The sequence below is a fragment of the Coregonus clupeaformis genome, chromosome 10 (assembly GCF_020615455.1).
Source record: "Coregonus clupeaformis isolate EN_2021a chromosome 10, ASM2061545v1, whole genome shotgun sequence".
Taxonomy (NCBI): Eukaryota; Metazoa; Chordata; class Actinopteri; order Salmoniformes; family Salmonidae; genus Coregonus; species Coregonus clupeaformis.
This window is the reverse complement of record NC_059201.1, coordinates 63,045,663-63,052,719: the sequence shown is the minus strand read 5'-3', so window position 1 is coordinate 63,052,719 and position 7,057 is coordinate 63,045,663. Positions and strand designations below refer to the sequence as shown.

Sequence of the window (7,057 nt, the reverse complement as noted above, 5' to 3'; positions counted from 1 at the left end):
TGGCCGGGCGGGCAACTCTAGGAAGAGTCTTGGTGGTTACAAACTTCTTCCATTTAAGAATGATGGAGGCCACTGTGTTCTTGGGGACCTTCAATGCTGCAGACATTTTTTGGTACCCTTCCCCAGAATTTTGCCTCGACACAATCCTGTCTCTGAGCTACTCCCCTAAGTTTATGCCCATTGGTTGAGAGAAAGCAAAGTGATAATTGCACTAGTGAGCCCATAGGTTACTTAGAAAGCATGGTGAAATTTCCTTAGTGTGCCGTACTCATAGGCTGAAGTTAGTAAGTGAATGATGATCCTAACGCTTGCTAATTGTAACGGAGGAGACGTGACACTATACTGATGAGGTAACATTGTAAACTACCAAATGAATACCTGCTATGCCCATGAGCTAGGAAGCAATGTGAATATATTATGCTTACTGAATAGAAATACAAGTGACACCCAGAACAGCTTTACTGATTAAACTTTTGTAAACTACATTAGTAGGCCTACTATAAAAATTTTTATAAAAAGTCAAGTAGAACAAAAACACACGAGAAATAGAAATGTAACTACTGTAATGTAACTACTTTTTTTTGTAGCCTACCCTACAATGTTTCAGCATTCGAGGACAATCCATCATATTTAGGTTGGGGGAAAAGTCATTGTTGAATTAAAAAGTATTGCTGACAGGTCCACGACAATTTGCTATTGTTTTCTCTCAGAAACAGACACAGTCCATTACCAGATACAGCATAAATGACTGCTAAAGATGAAAACATTCTGCCAACACAATAAATAGACCGGTAGCTTATGTAAAGGATGTGACTGTATGGGTAGGCTACAGTATTGCTGTGTGATAGGAGCGCAACAACATTGCCTATTTAATCTCAGAGCCTATACAAAGGTAGGACATATAAACCCAATAATCTATTGATAAACTCAATATTGAACAACAATTTGTCTTTTGCATGCCGTGACCTTATGCCAATTGTTCCAAATTATACAGCAAAAAAAGGTTGTTATTGTCACCATAAAAGGTGAATGGAGACGTTTTCCAGGCAGAGTTTTAATGCATGTTCAAGTGCATATAACGGGAAACATGCGTATGTATGGCGTGCGGTAAGTTTATAAATCAAAAAAAAAAATCTGAAACGGTGCACATAGCAATTTTGTGTGAAATTTACGCAACGGTTATAAATGAGGCCCCTGGTATGATGATGCATTGATCACTTATACAGTTTAAAGCATTTATTTTTGTGTTTTTGCCCAAAGTCTACCTGTAAAGTAACTGTCCAGTGTTTTCAGATTTCTATTAAATATGACCTATAATTAATATGAGTACAATTGTTTTCCTTCCAATTTTTTACAATTAGGTATGTTAAAAAGCAGCTTTTCTGTGTTGGAATGGTGTTGGCGTATACCGGTCATTGTCTGCTAAATGACTAAAATGTAAATTAAGAAATGGCAAGCATTTATAAAACGGTCAGTTTGAGATAAAAGTGCTTTTTCTATAAATTAACTTTTAGATGTAAAGTCCCCTGTTTAAGGGACCTGCGTGGTGAAATCGCAAATTCAACAATGAGTGGTTTGGAATGAATCAGTGGCTAACTGCAAGTGTTGCAAAGCAATCACTAGCCTGCTATTCAGTGGAGTGGGTGTGTGGTCCAAGTCTGGGTTTAAGGGTCTCTTTTCCAAGTTTAAAAGGATAAACATTCAACAAGATGGGCCAGAAAAGGTTTAATACATTGGCCATGCTGTCAATCCAGCTAGGAACTCGGGCCTCTTTCTAGTGCTCCGGCCTGAAGATCACTGACGTCATGATTCTACTTAATTTTTTTTCAGAGTTCCCAGTTGTCTTGAAAGCACCATAAATCCAGAGAATGCCAGACTTTGATGACAAAGTTTGATGGCAAAATTTGTCAACGAAGGACTGCCGCACCACCTTCCTGTTCAAGTGAGCACAGCACAACAAGGTGAGTCCAAAAATTGCTGCTGCTGCATAAATTAAGTAATATGCCAGGGAGATATGTATACTGTAGCTAAGAAAGTAATACTAAGTGTATGGTTTGTATTAAGCTGTTAGTAGCCCATGTGCCTCACCCTAATAATTTGGTCCCTTTCCCCCTCCTAACTTTGCTTACTGTTCTGACTTGGTGGTGCACATGTAGCCTATAGCCTCGAATATTGTAAGAGCTTTCATTGTCTGCTTATATGCCCGCTTTATTTATCCTACGGTTCTGACTTGGTGTACAGGGAGAATACTGTAAGAACGGCCCCATGTTCTGAATTCTGTCGCTGTAGCCTACATTTCAAAAATGCTGAACAAATAGTTACATTAACTACGTCCATCCTAGCTCGCTCATTAATGTCTTAATCGATATTAGATTGACTCTTATCCGCTCGTTGTTCCCTTATGCTATAGTTTGTACATCTCAGTTGTCAGTAGAAACCACATTTGTTTAAGCAAGTCAGCCATATCAGCTATGTTTTTTTCAAAGGCAGTAAATGAGGCAGAATTAACTGTTTCGCTGATAGCCAGGTTTAGCAGTGGCTGAAAAGAAAGCTCTGTTGTTGGGACAGCTTTATGTAGGCCTTAACAGTTTGTGGGCACTGTTTGTCACAGTTATAGTGCAATTCATGTATTGCTTAGTGTTGTGGCTTTGCTGGCATGCATCCTCACATTTTCGGGGAGTTAGCCCCACCAAGATTTACGTGCTAAAATCTCCACTGTGTAGAGTAGCAGGAAATTAGCTTTATAACTAATATTTCACAAAGAATCTCAGAGTAGGAGTACTGATTTTACGATCAGTTTTCCCTTCACACTGTGCCTCTTTTTCCAAGAAGGACCATAGTGATTGTATCAGACTTTATCAAAGAATAAAGCATTGATAAACAGTGGCCATTACGGTGTCCTCACCTGCTCTCCCCTCTCTGGTGGTTTAGCCGTCGATCAAAGTTTTGTTCACAATATTTCATGGTATTGTGTAAAAAAAATGATAAAAATGTGAATACTGAATCTGTTATGACGAGAAGGAATTCAAGGAAACAACCAACAGACCTAGAAACGTATTTCAATACATTTTATTTGCAATGTCCAGCAACGCAATATGTTAAGAAACAACACATTTACATCACAATTTCTTTGATCTTTCAATATGTTTATCTATTGTCATCTTTACAGTACAACCAATAAATATATTAAGCACTTCCTAAACAGCACTGCGCCATGAAAAGGCATTTCAATTTCAACCAGTAGAAATCAGTATATGTACAAAGTATTTCCTGAATAGCAAAACGTATGCAGTGATACTAATGCATTTTGAAAAGTCCATTATACAAGTCCCTCACTTTAGTCAACCTCTTCAATGGTTGGGCCTTGGGAGCTGGCACCAGAGCTGGACCTTGCCTGATCTCCACAGCTACCTGTGGGCATCCCTCCTTGCTGGTATAGCTTGGTAATGATAGGCTGGCACACTTTCTCCAGCTCCTTCAGCTGAAGCTCGTACTCCTCTTTGTCTGCAAGCTGGTTGTTCTCCAACCAGGAAATGGCCTGGTCGCACCTGTCCACCACTTTCTTCTTGTCCTCCTCGCTGATCTTACCTTTGATGTTGTCATCCTCCACGCTGCTCTTCATATTGAAGGCGTACGACTCCAGGGAGTTCTTGGCTGCTATCTTCTCCCTCTGTGCGTCGTCCTCAGCTTTGTATTTGTCGGCATCCTGCACCATTCTCTCAATATCCTCTTTGCTGAGCCGCCCCTTGTCGTTGGTGATGGTGATCTTGTTCTCTTTGCCCGTGCTCTTGTCCACCGCTGATACGTTCAGAATGCCATTGGCGTCGATGTCAAAGGTCACCTCGATCTGAGGGACTCCTCGTGGGGCAGGGGGATTCCACAGAGCTCAAACTTCCCCAGGTGGTTGTTGTCCTTAGTCATGGCTCTCTCTCCCTCGTAAACCTGGATCAGGACCCCGGGCTGGTTGTCGGAATAAGTGGTGAAGGTCTGGGTCTGTTTGGATGGGATGGTGGTGTTGCGTTTGATCAGGGCGGTCATGACCCCTCCGGCCGGTTTCGATGCCCAAGGACAGGGGAGCCACGTCTAGCAGCAGCAGATCCTGGACGTTCTCAGACTTGTCGCCAGACAAGATGGCCGCCTGGACGGCAGCACCGTAGGCCACCGCCTCGTCTGGGTTGATGCTCTTGTTCAGCTCTCGACCGTTGAAGAAGTCCTGCAGGAGCTTCTGGACCTTGGGGATCCGGGTGGAGCCTCCGACCAGGACAACATCATGGATCTGGGCCTTGTCCATCTTGGCGTCCCTGAGGGCTTTCTCCACGGGCTCCAGGGTTCCCCTGAAGAGGTCCGAACACATCTCCTCGAAACGAGCCCTGGTGATGGAGGTGTAGAAATCGATGCCCTCAAAGAGGGAGTCGATCTCAATGCTGGCCTGGGAGCTGGAGGACAGGGTTCTCTTGGCCCTCTCGCAGGCCGTCCTCAGCCTCCTCAGAGCCCGCTTGTTTTGGCTGATGTCCTTCTTGTGTTTCCTCTTGAACTCCTCCACAAAGTGGCTGACGAGGCGGTTGTCAAAGTCCTCCCCACCCAGGTGAGTGTCCCCAGCAGTGGCCTTCACCTCAAAGATCCCATCCTCAATGGTCAGGATGGACACGTCGAAGGTGCCCCCGCCCAGATCAAAGATCAGGACGTTGCGTTCCCTGGATTTGCCTTTGTCCATGCCGTGAGGCGATTGCTGCCGCTGTGGGCTCGTTGATTATCCTCAGTACATTCAGCCCAGCGATCACTCCAGCATCCTTAGTGGCCTGTCTCTGTGAGTCGTTGAAGTAGGCGGGGACTGTGATGACTGCGTTGGACACCTTCTGGCCCAGGTAGGCCTCAGCGATCTCCCTCATCTTCACCAGGACCATGGAGGAGATTTCCTCTGGGTTGAAGGATTTGTTCTCACCTTTGTAATCTACCTGAACTTTAGGCTTTCCTCCATCGCTGACCACCTTGAAGGGCCAGTGCTTCATGTCGGCTTGCACAACCTGATCGTCGAACTTTCGGCCAATCAGGCGCTTGGCGTCGAAAACTGTGTTGTTGGGGTTCATGGCCACCTGGTTCTTTGCTGCATCACCGATGAGTCTCTCGGTGTCTGTGAAGGCCACATAGCTGGGTGTGGTCCTGTTGCCCTGGTCGTTGGCGATGATCTCTACTTTACCATGCTGGAACACCCCCACACAGGAGTAGGTGGTGCCCAGGTCAATGCCGATAGACAGGCTTTTAGCTGACGACATCTTGATGGTTTGGAGTTAGTTGCCTACAAAAGAATGAAAGAAGGTTTTAGAAATTGATATTATTCTACGAAAACCTAGGTGCAAGTAGTGTCAATCTCCAACAACAGAGGTGTTAGCCTAAATATACTTGAATAACAACCAAACCTGGGTTCTAATACATGTGTATTTAAGTATTTGTATTTTAAAGGCTTATTTTCTGTTTATTTTTGTATTTTTAAATAATGTGGCTGAATCAACCAATTCTACTGGAATTATTTGAAAGTATTTTCTAATAATTTCCTATAAATACTATTTGAAACTAGTTCATAAATACATTTCAAATACCCCTAGGAGCAAACAGTCCTGGGTTCAAATGCATGGAGTATTTAAACATTTTTTGTTTGAAAATACACTTGTTGTCTGTGTATTTGAGTATTTTCACATACGTGGTGATACTTTCCAAATGTATTGCCAAATGCATTCCAATATTCAACTAATTGTATTTTCAAATAAAAAATATCAAAATACTTCTAAATGTACCGGTATTTGAAAGTAATTGAAATACAATAAATAGTATTTGAATGAGTCTGATAACAACACTGTTGTCAATGTATTGCATTGTGTTATATAGCCTATTAGTGTTATTAGCTAGCCTAATACAGGCCAGGCACATATTCAGTGGGGTGTAACATACAGAAAATGGCAGATACAATCATTTCTGCTAATCTATGACAGAGAAACGTCTTTTTACAATAGGCCTTGTATGAACTGCACCCTCCTGAATAATATTGAGTTAATATCTTCACATAATTAGAGCAGATTTTCTTAAAAATAAGAAATTATAATAAAATATGCTAGAAAACATGGTGAATATAGCCCTAGTCTGTTCACATAAATAAGGACATAATAAATGGATTATTATTTCAGTAGTAATATTATTTCAGTAACAGTTCAATACAATTATTTCGGTATTAGTTAACCAAATATTTTGGCATATAATGTTATAGCTAAACCGGCTGTCTACACAACCAACATAGCAGAATGTTCTATTTCCATAAAGTTTACAACAGTCATGCATATGAAAATAGGCTACTGAAAGTTACTTACAGTTTGTGAATGTAGAGGTCTCAATGAAAGGAATCAGGCAGTAGCCTATAAAGTCGAACTCCTCTTTTCTTGCTTTCTTCACCCTTTAGTATTCTCGTTGAGTCGATGTTTCAAATGAGTGCAATTCACCAGAATATATACTATCCCTGATTTCTAGACATTTCTCGAACGCTCTGACTACTCTGACCAATGAGAGTGCAGCATTCCTGTGCGATGAATGACGCTGCGAGGCGCATGCGTCGCAAGCGCAGCAAAGGAAAACTCTCGTCTTTCCAGAGCGTTCCAGAGGGGCGGAGAACTGCCCAGAAGGCACACAAATAATGAAACCAGAAGTTCAGTCAGTAGTGTAGCTAGCCTGTTTCCTACATTCCCTTGTGTTGATTAAAAGGATCAAAAACAGTTAATGGTTCAAATTTCAACACAAATGAAACAACATGCGGTTCAACCTTTGTCGAAATGTCAGTCTATACACTTTAGTTCCTCAACAGTTCACGAGATGTCAGTCTATGCATTTCTTCTCACTAATGAATTATATATATATTTATTGGAAGATAATTGAGCGAGTGTGTGTGAGACAGAGAGGGCGAAAGAAAGAAAGAGAGCCTACAGCACAAATGGCATTGCAAGTTAGGTCCCTGCTTACTTTTCAACATATTTGTATTAAAGCCAGAGTATTTAAGATTTCCAGTATACCTTTT

General features: G+C 42.0%; 1 pseudogene; it reads right to left on the bottom strand.

Moving 5' to 3' along the window:
• Positions 1-3,053: 3,053 nt before the first annotated feature.
• On the bottom strand, positions 3,054-6,473 carry LOC123491636 (annotated as a pseudogene).
• Between the last annotated feature and the right edge of the window lie 584 nt (positions 6,474-7,057).